Source organism: Dermacentor silvarum, chromosome 10, assembly GCF_013339745.2.
Source record: "Dermacentor silvarum isolate Dsil-2018 chromosome 10, BIME_Dsil_1.4, whole genome shotgun sequence".
Taxonomy (NCBI): domain Eukaryota; kingdom Metazoa; phylum Arthropoda; class Arachnida; order Ixodida; family Ixodidae; genus Dermacentor; species Dermacentor silvarum.
The window spans coordinates 129497492-129519173 of record NC_051163.1 but is presented as its reverse complement, the minus strand read 5'-3'; the positions used below and the strand labels follow the sequence as shown (position 1 = coordinate 129519173).

General features: G+C 49.4%; 2 pseudogenes; both read left to right on the top strand.

Moving 5' to 3' along the window:
- The first annotated feature begins 377 nt into the window (after positions 1 to 377).
- LOC125941119 (uncharacterized) lies at positions 378 to 2250 on the top strand (annotated as a pseudogene).
- An 804-nt stretch (positions 2251 to 3054) lies between these two features.
- On the top strand, positions 3055 to 5877 carry LOC125941118 (uncharacterized; annotated as a pseudogene).
- The last annotated feature ends 15805 nt before the right edge of the window (positions 5878 to 21682 follow it).

Genomic DNA, 21682 nt, shown 5'->3' with positions numbered 1-21682 from the left:
CCTTCCTCTTTCTGGGGTTTTACGTGCCCAAACCAGTTCTGATTATGAGGCACGCCGTAGTGGAAGGCTCCGGATTAATTTTGACCACCTGGGGTTCTTTAACGTTCGTGCACTACAACGCAAGCACGCGTGCGTTATTGCATTTCGCCTACATCGAAATGCGGCCGGCGCGGCCGAGATTAGATCCCGCGATCTCGTGCTCAGCAGCGCAACGCCTGAGCTGACTGAGCCACCACGGTGGACTGCAGGTGTTGCTCTAGACGTATAAAACGTTGGTTTATCGGGAGCAGAAACAGTGAATTTCGGTAAATAAGAAAGGCTACTATCATCATCATCATCATTGACAGAAGCTAAACCCCCCCCCCCCCCTCAGAAAAAACCTGGATCCGCCCCTGACTGTGGTCACATCGACGGGCGACAACATGGTGTCAGCGCTGAGCATCGGCAGTTTCTGCGGGCGCACGTGCATCGAAGTTCACGGAGAGGACATTACACCGGAAGAAGCAGAAGGCTGGTCGGCCTCCGGCAAGCGCATCAAGAAGATCATGGCTGGCAAGGAAAACGGGGAGTCCGCCGCCATTACTCGCCAGTCTAGACCCAAGCCCAGGGCCAGCTTTGCTAAGAGAGTTGCAGCTTCGGTAACGAAAGCGGCGAGGATGCCGATAGATATGCCGAAAGAAGAGACCAAAGTAGTCATGAGACGTTGAGACCGTGGCGGTCTCAACGTAGCGAAAACGGAGGCTTCAATTATCACGTCGGTCGTCAGGACGGCGGCTCGAGTAACGAAGGAAGAAGCCAAAGCAGACACCATCTGCACAAACGCGCAGCAAAACGTCATCGTGGTCAGCACCCCGGATGAGAGGCTCGCCACGGTGTACTCTAAGGTCAAAGCCCTTAACAGAGGAAGTAAGACGTACGAAATCAGCGCCTACAAAACGCCGCTGGACGGCACGGTCAAGGGAGTCATCCGAGGCATAGCCGTAGACGATACCCCGGAGGAGATAGCCGAAAACATCGTGAACTCCTACAACCCCCTAGCGGTGGAGGCGCACAGAATCAGCAATACAACCACGGTAATAGTATTCTTCGCAGGACAGAAAGTACCGAACTACGTCAAGTATGGCTCGATATTGGTAGGCGGGCTTTACCGCAAGCACTTTGACGTGTGCAAGCAATGCGGCAGGGTCGGCCATAGAAGAGACGTATGCCCGAATACCAACGCCAAAGTGTGCTTCAGCTGCGGAATCGCGAACCCCAGCGAGGGTCACGAACGCGAATGCAAGCCCAAGTGCAAGCTATGCGGGGGACAGCACCCAACGGGCGAAAGGGAATGCAAAAACAAGTACAAGATGCCGTACGTGGTCAAGAAACGGCCATGGGCACGCAAGATGGAAGCCATGCAGCAACAACCGGACCCGGAAAGCTCTCCGCCGCGACGAGCGTCGCCTGCCGAGAGACCCCGCGGGGAATCAAAGCAGCGCGACAGCAGCCGCAATAGGGACGACAGCAAAATAGGCAGGAGCGCCAGTCGCCGCAGACCGTCGCAGTCGAGGGAGAGAGGCTCCTGGTCCGACGTAGTCAAGGCAAACATGGCAGAGAAGAGACAACCACCGGCGCTAAACGCCACGAAGAAGATCCAAGAAGCGAACGGGGTGGAGAAAGCCTTGAGAGACGAGAACGAGAAGCTAAAGCGGAGAATCGCCGAACACGAAGCGTCCATCAAGGAAATCAACGAGAAGCTAACGGCATTAATTGCGATGCAGCAACAACAGCAGCAGCCGACGCCCGCACAACAGAGGAAACAAGAGATGACCGAGGACGAACCAGAGGTCGAGGTGGACCCGAGAGCCGCGATGCGGCAGGACCGGCTCCCTAGAGGAGAGTCATAGAGGGCGCCAAAAAACGAAAGATAACGGAGAGAATCGTAAAACAGGGCGACAGACTCGTCCATCTTGAGGCGACCAGCAAGGTAACCAACGAACGCCTCACCGCGCTCGAGCAAACGGTTCAGCAGATGACAACCAACATTCAGAGCACGATCCAGAACATGATAGCGCAGATGCAAACACAGCTGCAGGCGCACATACAGGCACAAATGCAAAGTATGGAAGCACAGATCATCGCTAAACTGCAGCAATCATGGCCGGGACAGCACGTATAGCAGTAACCACACCGCCAGTGAGAGACCTCTTGGTCTGGCACTGGAATTGCAACGGCTTTACCGGCAAGAGAGCGGTGCTGCTGCAACACTTGCAGCAACAAACGAGGCAACCAGACGTAATAATGATGCAAGAAACACACAGCGAAGAGACACCGAGACTCCCGGGCTACCGGTCGCACGACAGCCTGCCGAGCGAAAGGGACACGTCCAAGGGCAAGGGCAGAGGGGTCTGCACCTTCATTAGGAAAGGGATCGCCTTCATGGAACACGAACTGATCGGCAGAAGCGCCATCGAACACTGCACAGTGGAAGTAATCACGGGCAAGAAGAAGAAGGAAAGCACTTTCCTGGTGAACGTCTACAGCAATCCGTCTCACGGACAACAGAAGTTCAAGGCACTACTTCACAAGGTGAGTAGACTCGTGGGGAGCAATACGCTCGTAGTGTGCGGAGACTTTAACGCTCCGAACCAAGACTGGGGCTACCAAAGAATGACGGTCAAGGGAAGAGAGCTGATGCAAGATGCCACCGATGTGGGACTGAACCTAATCACGGATCCGGTCTTTCCCACCAGGATCGGTACATCGGTTACGAGAGACACCAATCCGGACCTTACCTTCGTCAAAACCGACGGAAGAACGAGAGAAGCGGAATGGAGAAACACGGGCCAAGCGCTGTGCAGCGATCACCACATCGTGCAGGTCGTCGTACCGCTCGAAGGACAAGGCAACGCCGGCATAAGGAAGCATCGCATTACGGACTGGGACGCCTTTCGAAAGGCACTACCCGCGTTGCAACCGGACATTACGGACATCGAACAATGGACGGCTAACGTCGTTGAGACGACGGAAAGAGCCACCAAAGAGCTGGAAACGGACGAACGGATAGACAAAATGGACAGCCGGCTGGCCCACCTGATAGAAGCCAAGCAGTCCATAAAGGCGAGGCAGCAGAAGCAACGAATGAACAGAAGTCCAAGGAAGAAGATCGCCGAGCTCAACAGGCAGATCGAGGCTCACTGCAAGGTGCTATGCAGCCAACAATGGAACGAGGCCTTCAATGAAGCCGACGGACAGTTACACAAGGGCAAGACGTGGAACATGCTGCGGCACCTCCTCGACGAAACAAAGACCAAGGGCCACCAACACAACAACCTGGCCAGGATCCTACACAAGGCAATCTGCGAAAACGGAGAGGACGAGATCAAGCGGAACTTCGACGCCAAGTACCTACCGACCACCCCCACGGAAAGACACCCGGATTACCAAGGCAACGAGAACGAGACGCTTGATCAAGACATCGAGGCATGGGAAGTCAGAGCTGCCCTGCAGGATCTCAATCGCAGGTCCGCCGCGGGTCCCAACCGAGGGACCAACAGAGCGCTCAAGAACCTCAACGAAGCGGCCATCGAAACGCTCACGAAATTCTACAAGTGCTGGCAAGATGGAAGGCTACCCAAGCAATGGAAAGCAGCCAAGACGATCCTCATCCCCAAGCCTGGCAGGCCACCAAACATAGAGAACCTCAGGCCGATCTCGCTCACTTCGTGCGTGGGAAAGGTCCTCGAGCACGTTCTCATGAACAGATGGCAGCGTTGCCTGGAAGATTCGGAGCTCTACCCAAACTCCATCATAGGGTTTCGGAACAAGCTCGGGACGCAAGACGCGATGATCTTACTCAAGAACGAGATCATCGACGATATGACGGCCACCAAGGACAACAGAGCCATACTTGGGCTGGACCTGCAGAGCGTCTTCGATAAAGTGAGGCACTCGGCTATCCTGGCCCAAGTATCCAGGGTAAACATGGGCAGGAAGACATGCGAGTACATCAAAGACTTCCTGACGGAACGGACCACCGGTATCTGCGCGGGAGACCTGCAGCTCGAAGAGAAGAAGCTGGGCAGCGTCGGAACCCCGCAGGGCTCGGTGATCTCCCCATTACTCTTCAACGTCGTGATGATCGGGGTGGGCAACCGGCTAGCAAAAGTAACGGGAGTCCGGCACACCATCTACGCCGACGACCTTACGCTATACCGGGAGGAAGCGACGGACACATCGAGACAACGCTGCAAGAAGCGGTAAACGCCATCGAGGAGCAGCTGGACGGGTCTGGACTCGTCTGCTCTCCGGCCAAGTCAGAGCTGCTGGTGATTCCACCGGAAGGAGCGGGCAGGAAAAGAAAGAATATGGAATTCAAGTACCAGCATCCCAAGGTCACGATCAAGACGGCGGGATGACAAGTAATACCGGAGGTCGAAAAGATTCGAGTGCTCGGGCTGCTCATCGAGCGAAATCGAGTCAACGGTGAAACGGTGAACAAGCTCGTGGGAAAAGCGGCCGCTGCAATGAGACTCATCAAGAGGGTGTCCAACAGAAGAGCGGGGATGAAACCAGCCTTACTAGGCTGGTTCAACCCTTTGCAGTTAGCCACATAACGTACGTCGCCGCCTTCCACAACTGGAGGCCGAGTGAACGTAACAAGATAGACGCCACCATACGCAAGGCGTATAAGGCGGCACTCGATCTCCTCGGGAGCACGAGCACCGAAAAATTCATGGCGCTGGGAGTCCACAACACGCTGGACGAAATAGCCGAGGCACATAGAACGGCGCTCATAGAACATCTCTCATAGAACGACTCTCTGAAACGAGAATCGGAAGACAGGTACTGCGGGACCTTGGCCTCGAGCCGAGGGAAGGCAAGCAGCAGAACAACGTAACTATACCGGATGGCATCAATAGAAAGCTCAGGGTCTGCCCGATCCCGAAGAACGTGAACCCCGAGCACAACAAGGAGTGGAGGTTGGCGAGGGCCAGGGCTCTCGTGGACCTCCACGTCAGAGAAGAAGGCGCCGTCTACGTGGACGCCGCGGAGTATCGAGGAAGCAGCGACGCATACGCGGAGGTGGACGCCGGAGCATCGACGGGTGCAACGAAGTCCGCAGCTAGCGTCCGGACTCGAGAAGCGCACCAAGCGGAGGAGGTGGATATCGTCTTGACCGTCTCTGACCCCGGATGCACTACAGTGCTGTGTGACTCTACAACGGCAGTGAAGAACTATGCCAAGAGTATGGTATGTAGTGAGGCCACGCGAATATTGCGCAAGGTCGAAGACATCGGGCGCAAAAGTGCTGCTGTGATCAAGTGGATTCCGGCCCACATGGGCAGTGACGTGTCGGAACGCGGGAACGCGAACCACAACGAGGCGGACAACGCGGCCGCGCAAGGACTAACCAACCGCGCGGCTGCAAACACGGCCGACTCGGAGTGTTGGTGGCGGTACAGTGCCGAGGACAATATGACCACCTTCAACGAAATAGTGAAATGGTACAGACTGAACAGACAGACTATGTCACCACCTCACCCGGGGCTTACCCGGAAGGAGGCAGTGTTATACAGACAATTACAGACGGGGTCCCTGCTCACCCCGGTGCTAGCTAAGCATGTGTGTCCGAGTGTGTACACGAGTGACGTGTGTAGACTGTGTGCGAAGGAGAGCGCTACCGCGGCTCACATCATTTGGGACTGTAGCATAAATCTGAGAGAAGCCAGTGACAAGACGACGATCCTGCCGCAGCTAGAGGCTGCAACGAGGATCTACGATCAAGAGACACAACTCAAGGCCGTCAAGCAGGTCTCGGCAGCTCTAGAAAGGCAGCGACTGAGCGAAACCGAGGCGAAGGGGGCGGCGGCCCTCTGGGACCCGCGGAAGTAGCGACGGAGCAAGACGTCGAGGAGCATAACGCACGAGACTGACGTAGTGGCCGCGTCGCGATGAAAGCTCGTCCTCCCTGCTAGGAGGGAGCCTAATCGACTTTGCAGGCATTCTCAATAAAGTTATTCTCTCTCTCTCTCTATCTTGCAGTGGTCGAAAAGAATGTCGCAGTTTCGCCCTACACGCAAAGCATCGATTGAGTTAGCAAATTAGCAGATTGTTATACGAAGTAAGGATAGTCGTTTCATCAGCCGTAAGAACTTGTAAACATTTGCTTAATAACTAAATTAAAAAAAAAACATTGACTATCTGAGGTCCTTTCAACGGATGTCGAGTGGACCAGTTAACTTGTTTATTTTAGTTAGAAGGCGAGCCGAAGGATCCGATATTTGTCAGTCACAACTAGGTGAATCCACTACAGAATCGACATCTTTGCTTGGTACATCACGAAGTTAAAAAAACTAACAGCGGAAGAAACAGGACAGACAGTTTCCCGTCTGTCTGTTGATCGATTTAACTTCATACGAAGCGAACAGTTCACGATGCTAAGCGAAGCAGAAGGGAAATTATTTGTTGTTTTTATTGAAGCATAGTAATGACATGGAAAAGGGAAATTACAATGGACGAAGAAACCAAGTTGCTGCCGGAGGGAGCCGAACCGACAACCTCCGCATCACGCGTGAGTTGCTCCACCAAGTGAGTTAGAGCGGCGGCAGGTCCAACATCAACACGACTGACTATGTGTGTATGTGTACAGTCTAAGTAGGGGAGTGTTAGCCAGTGCCATTCTTAATCTTATTAACCATGGCGGCTGGTCTCCAACCTTGCTTGTAGCCCTTTATACGAGTGACCCTCGTTAACCCTGCTCGCGTGATGCATAATTTTGGGCCGCGACGCTGTGCAATGCCCGGATACACGAGTTACGTCGTTCGCGCCTGTCTTGGCGTCACGCGTCTACGAGGCTGTAGACGCTTGTATATAAGACGCGTCTCTCGAGGTGATAGGCGAGGGCGCGACGCGACTATCTGGGCATGCCAGATATGTTTGGTTCCTGCTCCTCCTTCTTTCAGCTTTAGTATGCAGCAGTTCTGTATGAAAAAGTGTAGTCGGCGCCAACGTGGCCTCATGACCCGGTTTAAAAAAGCAGGGACTTTTTTCATAGGTTACAATGTTATCCCGGTTAAAGGATGTACACAGGGTCGCTGTACATAGTTCGCGGTGCTTAGAGCCAATGTGTCACGTCTTATACCTTTATGTTGTCTAAAGCAAACACCGTTCTCGGACTACTTCAGAATGCGTCACGGACTCGCGAATTATGAGTATACCTGCAAGGTATTGAGGCAAAGAGTAAGGCTTTTATCTAACTGTGTTCTTAGCAGTAAGCAATGTGCGAAGCAAATAATTAAAATTGCTTTCGTATGACGAGAGCCCCTCATTTAATATTTAACGCAGTGTGGAGTTCGACCTTCCGCACCTGTACAACGCGGAGCGGTACAAACACGTGACCGTTAATTTCTCCACCCGAGCGTCTCTCTCCACGTCACGAACATATCACCATTAGCCAGTCCGACCAGTCTGTTGCAGAAATGCGATGAAAAGGAATCTCGTATATTTCTAGTTTTTTCGGTATTTATACGCGTATGTATGATAATCTGATGAAAAAGATTTATGTCTAGGAAATATGGTGTAGAAATGTTGAAATATAATCTTAAGAAAATATTTTATTTTATTCCCTAGATAATCAAGGACAGCTTCGCATATGTTTCCATATGGCTGTAGCCGAGCAAGTACGCTCCGATCGCGGTTACAAAAGCACTACATAAATTTAGTCGAAAATCGCGATAGAAGTGAATTCACCAAAAGTTGCTCTTGTGGAGCGTAAACTCGCCGGCATGATGATAAACAAGTAATCGATCTTTACAGCTTGCTTCCCTCGCCTGTCGTCGCAATTACACGTATATCTTTGCGTTTCACACCAAGAACAAAAAGGGAAAGAAGAGGGAGACCTACAATCCTGTTCTACAAGGTGACCTCAATTTTCCACCGATGCGCACTTCACCTCGTTTATATCGTGCACAAAGGATTCAAGTCGAATCATGCATATAATGCGAACCTGCTCACCCTTCCTCATAACTCGGTCCTCTCAAGAGTGGTACCACTTTTCAGAAGGATTGACGCCCACTGCTGGTCCCTTCCAGTATCGCATTGATTCAGATACTGCATTTCCGGGTAACTTAAAGAGGAATCCGAGTCCACACTTGCGTTAATTGTGAATCATTTTGTTCCTCGTTAGTCGCTCCGTGCCTTTGGATTATTCTTCTTAATATTTGCAGGAAATGGAAATTCAAGAAGATGAGCAACACGAGAAAAAGGTAAGAGCAGGAGCCAACGTTTTGGCAAGTGGACTTTTCTTCAAGGCCACATATGCTCTCCCAGTTAGAGTATATATAGGTAGGGTTCTTCTAAATAGGGTGCCTCGATGCCTGCGCCGCCGTTCAGGGTGGTGCCATCCTTTGACCGCCCCCGCGCCGCCACTTTCTCGCTGCGACGCCATCTTGAATCACAGCGGGCGGTTGCGATTGCTTGGTGCCGATGCTTAGTTCGAGACACAGTGCGCGCGGATGCTTCGCTGACGCTTCTACTTGCTGGACAGTGTTCAGCCGCATGAATGACATGCTTGTCAAGCGCATCGAGTCGACATGACGGGCTGTTGCGTTCCCAAGTGCACCGGATCGACGCGTAAAGGGCTTCGTTGTTTACGCTTCCACCGGGACCCAGAGCGAAGGAAGAGATGGGAAGCCCAAGTAAAGCGGTATCACTGGAAGGCAACGGATAGCTCCTACATTTGCGAGCTAAGTGTCAAGAAAGTTTAGACTATCGCACCGTGTTTTGATTTAAATAAGAAAGTATTCTCTGATCCTAGCGCACGAACTAAGCACTGCATCGATGCTGTCTGAGTAGCCTATGGTTTGCGAGCACGCGTCGCATAGGCTTTTGCCATTTTGATCGGCGCACTCTATGCGAGTAGTGCCCTTATTTTAAGGTCTGAGGAAAATGCTTCGCCACGAAATAGTCTTACATTAGCTACAAATCGTCATGTAAACCACCTATTTTACTTTTTCACGGGAAGCACACATAGTGTGTCTCTTGCTTCTTTTTTTTTTATCCTCAGTTTTTCTTTTTTTTTTCGCTACTGGTTATTTGGGACTAAAGAACGCAGTGCTTCTTGTGGGGAGAGCGGCTGTTGTGTACGTGGCAAGCGAAGCATTGTGATTTTCTCTGATTTCTCAGCAGATATCTTGCGGATCTCAGGTTGTTACATTATATAGCTAATTTTTTGACGCATATATTTGTAGCGTGGTACTCGTAAGCCGATGGTCATTCGTGCTCATTCCCGATCATAGTGGGTACTGTGACGGTCGTTAAATGCCTGTGCACGGTATGCCCAGGTGTGGTAGAGTCAAGGGGCATCATGGGACCAAAATGTTTCGGCACTTTCTGGCATGGTGTCTGTTGTAGCCTGTGCATTTCTTCGAAACGTGTGAAGCGAGGTAATACAGCATTACTTCTGCGAAAATTTATTTTTAAGCACTGTAATGGGTTCTTTGTATTTACAAGGCAACTTTTTATATCAATAATCACTTTTGTTGTTTTACTTGTACTTAGAATCACTTTGAAGAGCACCAGTACGAGGGAAATCGACAGGATGGGCGCCGTCTGTTAAAGTCAACAGCCCTACATCATCATGGACTATATTTTCGAAGTGAAAAACATTTCTAATCTGTATTTGACTGTCTCAGTTTCATTTACGGTTTTTGTACGCGATATGTATGCTGTGTTGTTTATTTTTTAATGTAGTTGTCAGTGTTCTAATGGTTATTTTTAAAATGTTCTGTACTCGCCATCGATGTATTTGGCTGATGCGACGTATTCGATGGTAGCTGATGTATTCTGGCTGGATATCTTGATTAATATCACCTGCGGTTGCGTTTTCTTGTTTGTATTCTTGTTTTCGATTTATATTGTGTGTAATAAGGTTGATGTACTCACTTGAACCCCCCCCCCCCCATGGCATGAATAAATAATAAAAAAAAACTCTCCCTATCCCGAATTGTGTGTGTCGAGCATACCTTGCGATTCTTTTTTTATCTCGTCTTTCAACATAACCTTCAGGCGCCACACAGTACATATGATTTTTCATGTACATATCTCTTTCATGATTGACTGTACTAGACATTACTAAGTAAATGTATTTTGTGCATCGTTTGGTTTCTTGTGTGTACTACGCAAGATTGACACAGACAAGTTACGTTGCATTTTTCTCTACAGCACTAACTAAACCTTATCTTCACATTCCACTTATTTTTACACCAGCTTAATCCTGTCAGCACACAGTTTTGTGGGCAAAAAAGCAAAATTGCGCGTAGATATCGTCAAATAATTGCAACGAGCGCGAAGAGCACGCGCCACGCAAGGGAAACTAACCGCCGTGCGTGAGTGGCTGGCTACGGTAAAGGAGGCGTGACGTGTAAACCAAAATACAACAGCGAAAAAGAAAAACTTCCACACACAGGGGGTCACAAACCTTATATACCAAGCATCGAAGCGCAAAAAAATAGTGCGTATTTCAAACATACACACGGCAAATGAAATGTGATTGAATTAGGCAATTTGGGGCATGTTCCCGGCGCCATAGATTTACTTCTTTGACCTTCGACGAGTTAACGGCTATTGGTTATAAAGATGTGCAGATGCGATACCGATAAAAAAATCTTCATCAAGGCAGAGCACTTGGAAGGGCGCTGCGAGTAACACTATTTATGAACGCAAGCGTAGCTGAGTCTGAGCTCGTGTGATTCAATATGGCGGCGCCAGCGGGGTTGTCTCCACCCTGAACGGCGGCGCTGGCATCGAGACACCCTACTTCTAAAGGGACAAGAAGGTAAGGCGGGTGGATGAGGTAACGAGCGAGAATGTGTTAGCGGCGAGGGTGTAGAATTGAAAAGAAAGATAATGCGTTACTGATAGTCGGTGGAGGAATTTTGAGGCAGCGCTGTGTGTTAGCCGGTTGATGTGTCATTGTAGGTTCCTCTTTCGTGAAAGGAGCTGGACGACGGGGAGGGGGAGGCGGTATCTCCTCTACTGGAGGTCAGTGAACTATCGTGTCTGACAGAGAGAATAAAAGTAGCGGCAGAAAAATGGTATCACGCGTCCAGCAAGAATCTGTAGCGAAGACAACGATTATATCCAGCACCTAAATAACCTAAAAGTAACGCTAGGGGAACGAAACCATCCACAAATTCTTCTCGACCAGGCTTATGACGTCGCGTCAAGATTCGAGAGGCAATCGGCATTAGCTAAGAAACAACCTACACCAGAATATGATAGACCACCAGCCTTTATAACAAATTATTCTAGTGCGCTCCCAAATATAAACACCATCCTACAAAAATACCACCGAATATTATCAAACAACGAGCGTCTGAGAAAAGCGTTCCCGGATGTACTAAGGATTACCTGTCGAGGCAACAGAAACTTTAACGACGTGTTACTGCATGCAATAGTCAGCCAACATCATTCCCCCATAATAAAGGCATGTTCTCGCCCCAGGTGCAAAACATGCAGGCACCTTCAAAGTGACCTTCAACTTAAAAGCACCGCAACTAGCTACACACAGGAAGTGAAAAGTAGCTTTACTTGCACTAGCTCCGATGTCATTTATGTGCTTGAGTGTTCTTTCCGTAAGAAGAAGTATATCGGCGAAACGGGACAATCAATGAACATCAGCCTAAACGGACTTCACGCGGACACAGCTAAAAAGCTTCCCAAAGCCGTCGCCGAGCATTTCCAAAAGCCATGTCAGAACATTGATGAACTACATACTACAGGCCAACTTCCGTTCTGCGCGAGACAGAAAATACAGAGACTCGTACCTCATTGATAAGTTCAAGACCTTGCAACCAATAGTCATGAACGTTTCAAAGGGACCTTTGGAATCTATTCGCTATGCTAAACGTCAAAGCATAGGCAACATCACTTAGTTTTCTTTAGTTTTTTTCACTGAGGTGCTTCTTTTTTATGTTCGTTATGCGATTGTCAATAATATCCCAACTTCCCTTTGCTTTCACTCATTCCTTTAGTTCTTTTATTGATATATTTGCCCAACCCCCTTTTTTATCGCACAAGCACCATTTTTCTGCCGCTACTTTTGTTCTCTCAGTCAGACACGATAGCTCACTGACCTCCAGTGGAGTTGATACCGCACCCCCCCCCCCCCCCTCACCGTCGTCCAGGCCTCTTCCGCGAAAAGAGGAACCTACAATGACTCCACCGACTATCAGTAGCGCGTTTTCGTTCTTTTCAATTCTACACCCTCGCAGCTAACGCATTATCGCTCGTTACTTCACCCACCCGCCTTACTTTATCTCCCCCTTTGAAGAACCCTACTTATATATACTGTCCCGAGGAGAGTATATGTCGCCTTGAAGACGACAAGTCCACTTGTGGAAACCTTCGCTCCTGCTCTCACCTTGTTGTCGTGTTGCTCATCGTCTACCTAATGTTCTAGTAACAGGCATCTATGAAAGCCTAGATGTAATCATGCGTTTCTACATCAGTACCACTCCCTTTATGGTGCATCTAGCCTGGTTGGTAAAATAAATAGAAAAGTCGCAGTGTCGCATCGATTGCGAGAACAAAATAGTAGACGCCTTTACGAACTAAGGATAGTAGTTCTATCGACCATATAAGCTTGTGAACATTCGCTTTCTAACTAATTTGTGAAGCACGGTGTCACGCGTGCACAGGTAAACATTAACACATCTCACACGATCACCGCGGAAACTCGCTTGCAAAATGCTGGAGTCTTCTGAGGAGGCGCGGCAGCAGCAGTGAGCGAATTGACCTTCGTGCCGTCTCTTGCTTCAACGCGAACTGAACGTTGAAAGCACAGTGCATACGAAGCTACCGGCACTAGTTGCACTTTGTCCACATCGCAGATCGCTTTGAAGATGAAGCCCGCGCAGGCGTGCATTTTTTCGACGTCGCAGATTGCTTTCAAGATACGCGCCTTGAGCAGCCGCCGCCGGAGTATAACGCCCCCCAGACAGGTGTTGCCCAGACGCGCTACGAGGCACGTGGTCAGGCGGCGACCCAGCTGTGGAGAGCGCATGCGCCAAGCCGGCGGTGGCGGCTAGCGCACGCGGCGGCGGAGCTCGGCGCGGCGCGTCACGTGATGCGTTGCCAAGGCTACGGCGCAGCTGCGGTCAAATAAAGGTCAGACTGCTGGCGACGGCGACACTCGGCTCGACTACGTTAGTAAAGCTTGCGATTTAATAAATAACATTACCGTTTACCTCGTATTCTATGTCGTAGCCGTCGCCATCGTCTTGGTCTTCATGTCTGCTAGGTGGGCTCAGTGGAGGTGGTGGTATGCTTAAAGGGCAACTCCGGCGATTTTTTGACCATGTCGAGGTAATAAAATATTTAGCTTCCCGAGACCCTCCTGTGACGCACCTGATAGGAGAATTGTTCAGCAAATTTGAAAATAATTTTAAATAAGCAGAAAAGCGCAAAAACGAAACCGAAACCTGAGCAGCCGAGCGAATCTCTGCGTGTGACGTCACGAATGTATCCCCGGCGGGGAAGGCGCGCAATGCATGCCGGTCTCGCCCGCGGGGCGAACGAAACCGGCGAAGAGCAGACGCTTAGCTTATTCGTGACCGCGCCGGACTTTCGAGGACCTTCGGATTACATTGCAAGCTGCACCACCTATTCGGATCTGTCAAACAGTGACAGTTATGATTCAGACGAATTCAATAGCCACGAATCGCCGTCCTCCACCACTAGAGCCAGCACCCATGCGCATCATATCGCCCTGCGACATGAAGACCAAGGGTAGCCCTAACCACTGATATACGCGCTGCTTGCTATTTTAGGTGTTTTACCCCTCTCAGGGAACCGCTTCGCATGCTCACTGTAAAATGTGGAGCACGACTTTCCGCATTTGTATCCCACAAGAACGCCGCCGACAGTCCAAAGCACCGACCGGTGCAATTGTTTACATCTGCAGGTACAGCGACCACTAGCTCCGTACGTCGTTCGCTTGAGATAGTCGCTCATCGGTGACATCAATTAATGTAAGAACATATCAAAACACGTAGATTTTGTGCATGTAAGCACCGTTACATCACTCTGGGTCGCGCTGATATGTGCGACCACACACCTTCGGAAACAGCGAGCGGGAGACCGTAGTAGGGAAGCGTTGTGCAGCCTGCTTATTATTCTTCGTATTCTCTTCATGCACACAATTAGTGTTCCGTAAAGTAGACATAGATTAGGACATTGCACGTATGATCGTTCATTTAGAGAATGTATAGTTTTCTCGCAGAAACGCCGATGTCGTGAAGTATGACATCGTTGGCAGCTGAACGAGACGGTTGTTTACGCATGCTGTATCGAAGAGGCCTCCGCTTGCTGCCCATTTGGGATACGAGGCAAACAGTGCACCTCGTAAGCTAAATAATTAGTCAGCATAACAATAGGCAATAATACACCCATGGATTTGCGTAGTCACATTTCATTTAGCGAAGCGCCGGCGAGTGCATGCGACTGGCCGCATTCGAGAACGGCAACGTATACGGATGTTGATTGCGCGTCGTGTTGTCGCTTCTAGCTTTTTGCGTGTGCACTGTACGAAATGAGGAATGGTTTATTTCAAATCCGTATGGTCAAAACTGCACAAAAGCAGCTTTCCTCATCCTCATAGCTTAATTAGCTTCATATCAGTGGGTCGATCTGGTCCGCCAGCAGCAGACGCACGAACTCGGCCACTGTGATAGGCTTAACCTCGGCTGAACGCGATCGGCATCGGCTCAAACTGTGTTTGCGGATGGCGAGGGCTGAAGTTCGGGCAGCCAACAACGCAACACCGCTTGCCACCCCGCATCACTTGCCCATCCACAGGGAATGCAACTTAATTCTCGCGACAGCAACATCTCACGCCAAGCACTAGCTCACGATCGTCGACTCCTGCACGCTCTCGTCGCTGTCGTCTGCATGATCCCGGCATGCTCTGCGTGGACTATTCCTGACGTCATACACAATGTGGCCTATAACTGAGGAGGAGGTAATGTAGGGTGCTCGAGGCAATAAATTAAATTCATTTGTAAAAAATCTGTGCAACTCACAAGACTGCTTTTTTTAGGACATGGCGGAGGTATTCAGAGGAACAGACCCAGCGAATTTCATCGACATCCGTTGACATCGAAAAATCGCCGGAGTTGCCCTTTAACCTCACAGAAGGAAAATAGAAAAAATCACCCAGAAATTTCTCTGGGATCTTTCTAAGTATGCGTAAGCGTCGCGCAACACGCTTATCTCCACACAGTCCGGTGTCATTATCAGAGTTATAACACTTGATCCAGCCAGTACAAACGACAGTGCTGCGGCGAAAAAAAAAAACTGGTGCGGACGGCAGCGCAAGGTGCATTGATAATGCACTGCAGGTGGCGGCACGAGGCGCGCTGATGACGTTCCGATCATCATAAACCCTTATCACTCTTTAGCACGTTGTCCATCTGTGTCGAACCATTATGAACCGTTATCAAAGGACTCCGGCGGCGGCACGGACCGATCAAACTTACTCTGGCACGACCGCACCGAGCGTATCTTGAAAGCGATCTGCGATGTGGACAGATTGCGCCGACTCTGCGCACTGTGTTTTCGCAGCTCCGCTTTGAAGAGAGACGCGCTGGCCCATATCTTGAAAGCGATCGTCTTACGAGAAGGACGGACGGACGCACGGACAGTTTTCTCGTCGGGTAAGTATTTGAAAACGAGGGCTCAGTATTGATTTACAACGCTTCTATACATGGCACAAACGTAAAAATTTTGTAACTGATTGCCCATACGTTCCATTTTGGCGCTACCAGATGGTGCGATTTTGAAGATGTAAAAATGTGGACGGGCGTTAACATGTGACGGCTTCCAAATTTGCATTTAAGAAACTGCCCCCAGGGTTCAAATAAAGACGTTAATTGATCTTTGTTATGAACCTTTTGCTACTCAATTATGCTGCAAAATATATCCGTCTTGCTGAATAACTTATCTGCAGGACTTGTCTGCGCTCAAAGCCGTTTTATCCAAATCTCCAGAAAAAAAAAGCCTTACAGACCGCAGGTTCCATTCCGCCCAGCACAAGGTGAATCTTCAAACATTTTTTGTCGTTCAAAAGACACATACCTGCAGGCTGCAGTGACCCAAGTTGCTGTCAAAAAGATTAAATGAAGGCCAGCACATTTTATTTTACTTCATTGTTCAATACTGCTTTAAACCACAATGGGCCCAAGCAAGAAATGACAAACGGAGATGTATGTAGAACCACTGCTATGAAATGGTAGTGAAGTTGAAAATACAAAAAAAAACTAGAACATTTGAAACGTTTCAACCAGATCATAAAAAAAGAATACGGGAACACAAGAACTATTCCACTGAACCTAGTATATTTGAAGTAAGAGGCACGGAATACCACTCATCTATTGTTATACTGGAGGTGTATCTGTAGCAGTTCGTGCTAGCCAAGACACAGGTTTCACTTTGTTGTTTTGCTTGTGACAAGATGCACTAGCCGTATCCTTTATTAAATGGGCTTCATGGTTTTCTTCCCAACATTGCAGTATAGATGAATGGAAGAAAGTAAGCCTTGCTGACAACAATCCTTCAGCGAGACAAACCGGGCTGCTAGGCGTTCAATTTTTTCCCAGCTCATTTTCATTTGCTGCTGTGTGGAGGTCCCAGATTATGCTGGCGTATTCAAGAGAGGCTCTGATTTATATGCCTTCAATCTTACCTGACAGGTGACCCAAGATGGCGGCAGGTGATCCAAGATGGCTGGGATATTCAGAGAGACAAGTTGCCTGCAGAGAAGTCCATAAAATGCGGCACCTTCCAAGTAAAACACACTCACTGACCACCGTTGGCGTGAAAGAGGTTCGTTAAAGAGTGCCACGCACTCACTGACACAAGTTGGTCCAACCGTTGGTTTTAGACACGGCTCTCTCAACACAGCAGCCCGATTCTCTATACCCATTAGAGAATAGATTACGCAGTGACCCCATTCAGCAGGAAAACGACAGAAAACCACTAAGTCAGTGAATCGTCTCCAGAATGCCGTGACGCCATTAAGCCCTCTGGACGTAATTTAACTCAAACACAAACCCCTTTTTCCGGCCTTTCTACAATACCAACGGGGCGCGCTCGGGTAATTTACTTGCGAAAATGCTATCCAGATAGCGCTCGCATCGTCGACAGGTCAAATTAGGACTTCGCCTACCTAATGCGTTTTGGGCACGCGCGCGTCGGTGCAATAGCAAACAATTATTGAAATAATAAAACAAAGTCCTAGGGCCTTCACATTTTAATATCAGGCGGCTTATATTAACCCTGGAAAAACGTAGAGCCAGTGATGCATTTCTGTTTAAAAGTGAAGCCGACTTTATGGGGATCGGTGTAAGTTTGGTCTTTGTAAGCTGGCTTTCCACGTTCTGTATTGCGGTGAAGCCCACTAAAACAAAAATGCGATGCGAATAGGGCCCGATAACGCTATCGCGTCCCGCTCTTAAAGGCGAAGCTTAAGTGTCCTCCAATTTTTTCTTTTCTCATCATATGCTACGAGTACCCGCGTTCACTCCAGCTCGCTAAGTGTGCCTTGTCTGACGAACTCGCTCTATGAAATACTTTTTATTTCGGTAACAGTTTTCAATAGCCATGACCATTCAGTTCATACACAGGGATTTGTATTTTCATATTCCAAATGTTCCAACTCGAGATGTTTATTTACGTGCTTGTATCGTCCTTTAAGGCATTTAAGCCAATTATCGTCATTTAAGCCAATCCCCCAGAGTCGGTATGTGCCACTGCCGCCAAGGCTCTTCATCTTAATATGCAGCTATGGCGACCGATTCGCAAACTGCCGCCGATTCGCAATCCAGCGAAAGAAATACTTTGAAATTCCGTTCCGAAAATTAGGCATTGCTATAAACACTGAAAATATGTTTTTTGGGCCATATACACTGGATTTTAGCCACAGGAACGTATGCAGGGCCGTATGCGAGTTCCTCGGTGACACAAGGAGAATACCAAGTTAATTTACTGATATATTGTTTATTATTATTTTACAAAATTCCAATTTGCGTTAACTTACTGATTGATTATTTATAAATTTCGAAAATTCCAAATAAACTGATTGAAATTTATTAAATTCTACCTTGATCTCCTTCCAAAATGCACACTAATTCCCTATAAGATAAAATATAATACGGCTCTAACATCAGTTAGTTTCATTGCATAATTTCAACCCACCTGTTTAACCGCCGGCTTCTTGGCCAATCCCCCGTGGTGGGTATGCGCCTTGGCATAGGAAGCAACCAAGCAAGCAAGCTTCCGATAATTCCCCGGTTTTGCGAGCTTTCAGATCGTCAGTGCCCCCTTAATTAGCTTTGATTAGATTAGTATGGGTACCAGGGCATAAGGGCATATTTCTTAACGAAATGGCAGATTCGTTGACGAAAGCGGCCCTAAATGGCCCGGTAATTCAAATCCTACCGGTTTTAGCTTTCATCATAGAGGCTAGATTTCGGGGGAAAAATGACGCTGCGTGAATTTCACGCCCCGTCTTTAACAAACTCCTGAGATTTTCAGCACTTTTCGCATTATTGGAATAGCAAACTCTGTCAATCGCGATCACTTGAAGTCGTAATCATTAGATTATGCTGCAGAATTCCATTTCTCTAGTTTTTACCTACACAGAGCTGGGGTGCTATGCAGGATGCGCCGAGTTTGGCGAAACTCGGGATCTTCACGAGCTCTGGCAACACCCCAAGATGAAAGAACAAATCGTAACAAGACAAAATTTGTCCGTCGGCACGCCTCCAGTTTCATTGGTTTATCTAGATTCACTCTGGGGGGGGGGGGGGGGGGCTATCAAGCCTTGGGCGTTGCCATATGGGCGGTCGACAAACTGGGGTTCACGCGATCATGCGGTCGGTGCATGGTCGTGCCTTCTGTCACTTGTTTGTCGTTCCACCGAGTGCATTACAGGCACAAGCAAGTTATAAAATAAATGCATTTAGTACAATAATATTAGTCACATTAATGTGGGTTTTACGCATTTTAAAGTTTAGAAGATGCACACTGAATGTGTATTAGAGTAATTTGTAGTTTAATACGTTTCGCGTTATACCACGAGGGGATGCTAGCCATCCTCTTTTTTCATCTGCATTGGATTGGCGTGGCTCGCTACGTGCTTGCGCAAGCATTTCCGAGCAGAGATTGGTGTGCGCTTGGTTTTCTCACTGGGGTTACAACAGATCGCTCGTTGCTCTTTCTCTTTCCTCTGAATTGGATTGGTTCGGCTCGCTACGTGCTTGCGCTCCCATTTCCGAGCACAGATTGATGTGCGCCTGGTTTTCACACTGGGCTTTTAACAGATCGCTCGTTGCTCACGCTGTACTCACGCTAAAGAAAGGCTGCGAGTAGGGTGCCTCGATGCGCGCGCGCGCGCATCGAGACACCCCAGCTGCCCCAGCTGCGAGACGAAGTGAGCGTCGGCTAACGCCTAAGTGGTTTGCCGTGCGCTTACCGTGTAAGCACTCAGGAATGCCAGAAAGCACTCATACAAGGATCAGAAAACTAAACCTTATTTTCTTTTACTTTGCGATGCACCTTCATACTGGCAAGCGTCGAGCGATGGCTTCTAACAACCGCAGGAAAGACTATTTATGCTGGGCAGCCCGAGCGATCCGTAGTTTCTAACAAACGCAAGAGAGGTTCTTTGCAGCGCACGTTTCCGTTGAGTGCCACCAAATGCATCCCAGGTGGGACTCCAGCATCGGTGCAGTTACCCTGTACCCATCGCTGACGAGGTCGCGCTTCACTTTTTGACAATAACTTTCTACTTTTTTTGCGGGTGAACGCCCGTGATGGCGTCCACAAAGTTCACGCTGTGGTTGACTATCTCCCAATGCAGATTGAGGCATAGCCCGGTTAGCATCCACTAAATTTGGGATATATTTGTATGCGGCTAATTCGTCAGTATGAATAATGGTCCCCGGTTGAACATTGGCTGCAATAATTGCACCTAGCGTCGCTGCCTTTCGTCGGTCGACCTTGAAAGTAGCTGCACCCCTCTGGTAGCGCAGAACATGCCGAAGACCCATGGTCGACCATCTTTAACACCAACGTAATTTTGGCGGTTCGGCGGAAAGTTGTCGCCCGACATTAGGCGGCCTAGATTGTACTTTTGCTCGCCGCGAAGACGGCACTCGTCAATTTGTGCTAACTACCCGGGGACCACCGAGTGGAGGTCGCACCAGCAGCTCGTCTCTCACGAACTTACGGGGGTAGTTCTTTCAGTCGGCGATGACGTGCTCCGATAGAGGAAACAAGTCTACGGTCTCTCTCAACATCCATATGTCTACGCTTTTGCTCACGCAGTACGTGAGCCAAATCATTTGCCGCCTGGAGAGGTGGTCGTTCTGACGGCCGAGGCGTCCGTGTTGCCGAAGTAACTTCCTTCGCCTCTCTGCCGCTGCAGTGCAGCGGTACCGTGTAACTGCGAAAACTGATTTCGGCAGCTGTTGCACCGGAAGGCAGCCCTGCGTCCATTCTGAGCCTTCCAATATAATGTGACCACTTCGCCTGCGCAGGTTGGTTGGTCCGGGTTGAACCTCTGGTGGCCCAGTACACCGATGATGACGCCGGACCGGGCCTGGGGCTGGGGTGCGATGGGCGAGCAGCGCTTGAAACAAGAGAGAGCCGAAGCGATCGCACGAGCTTTTCCGCCGCAGCCTAGTCACACAACTCTGTGCTCAGAAAACATAATTTGCCCGCCACGCTGTCTCCGCAGACGACGGCCTTCGCCTAACTCTTCACAGAGCCAGCGCACTGACGTTTTGGAAAGGCAAAAATGACGCCAAACTGTACGTCGGTCATCTAGGTGAACGGGTCCAGACGGTCATATTGACGCTTACTGCCGCTTGATGCGATAACACAGGCTGCTGCTGCCGCCGCCATGTTCACGAGTTCAACTCGAGGGGGGTTTCGCGATGTACGAGTTTGGCACGAGTTCGCCTGTCAATCAAAACCATAGGTCACGCCCCTCGCGAGGCATGTAACTCTTGTGCGCGCCCACCACGGTTGGGCCACGCCCAACTTATTTTTCGGCAACAGCGACGTGGTGCGGAACTGAGAGGCATTAACAATCTTGACCGGCGAAATAAAGCACGCACAACGCACTGTCATCGGTGATGTACTGAGCACCACTATATTAAAAAAAGCGTCGACTTTCGCTGGCTTATGCATATATCTTCTTGGGCTGTGATGGCCCCAAAACACGGTTGATTGACTGCATTGTGGCGACGTAGCGCAAAGCAAATAATTATCGGCACGGCACTGCAGCTGCTTGCAAGGCGTCGATGCGTCGTGGTGGACGACGATCCTGAGAAGCGCGTAGTGTTTTCCCACGACAACGTATCGCAGCTGTCATTTGAGCTGGCTGCACTGTCATCAGTGATGTACCGGAACCGCACTGTCACAAACGCGGTCAGCGGTCAGCGCAAACACACCCAGTGCGATGGCATTTCTTCATCGCAAGCACGGCACACTAGCTAAACAAGTGCAACACCTTCCTGCGTTCGAAGTCTAATATCCTAACTGCACACAAGAGCCCTCAGCCGCCAAAATGCGATTGCTGTGCTGTCTTTACGATATCAATCTGCGATCGCTTGTTAGCTCAGCAGCAGAGGCA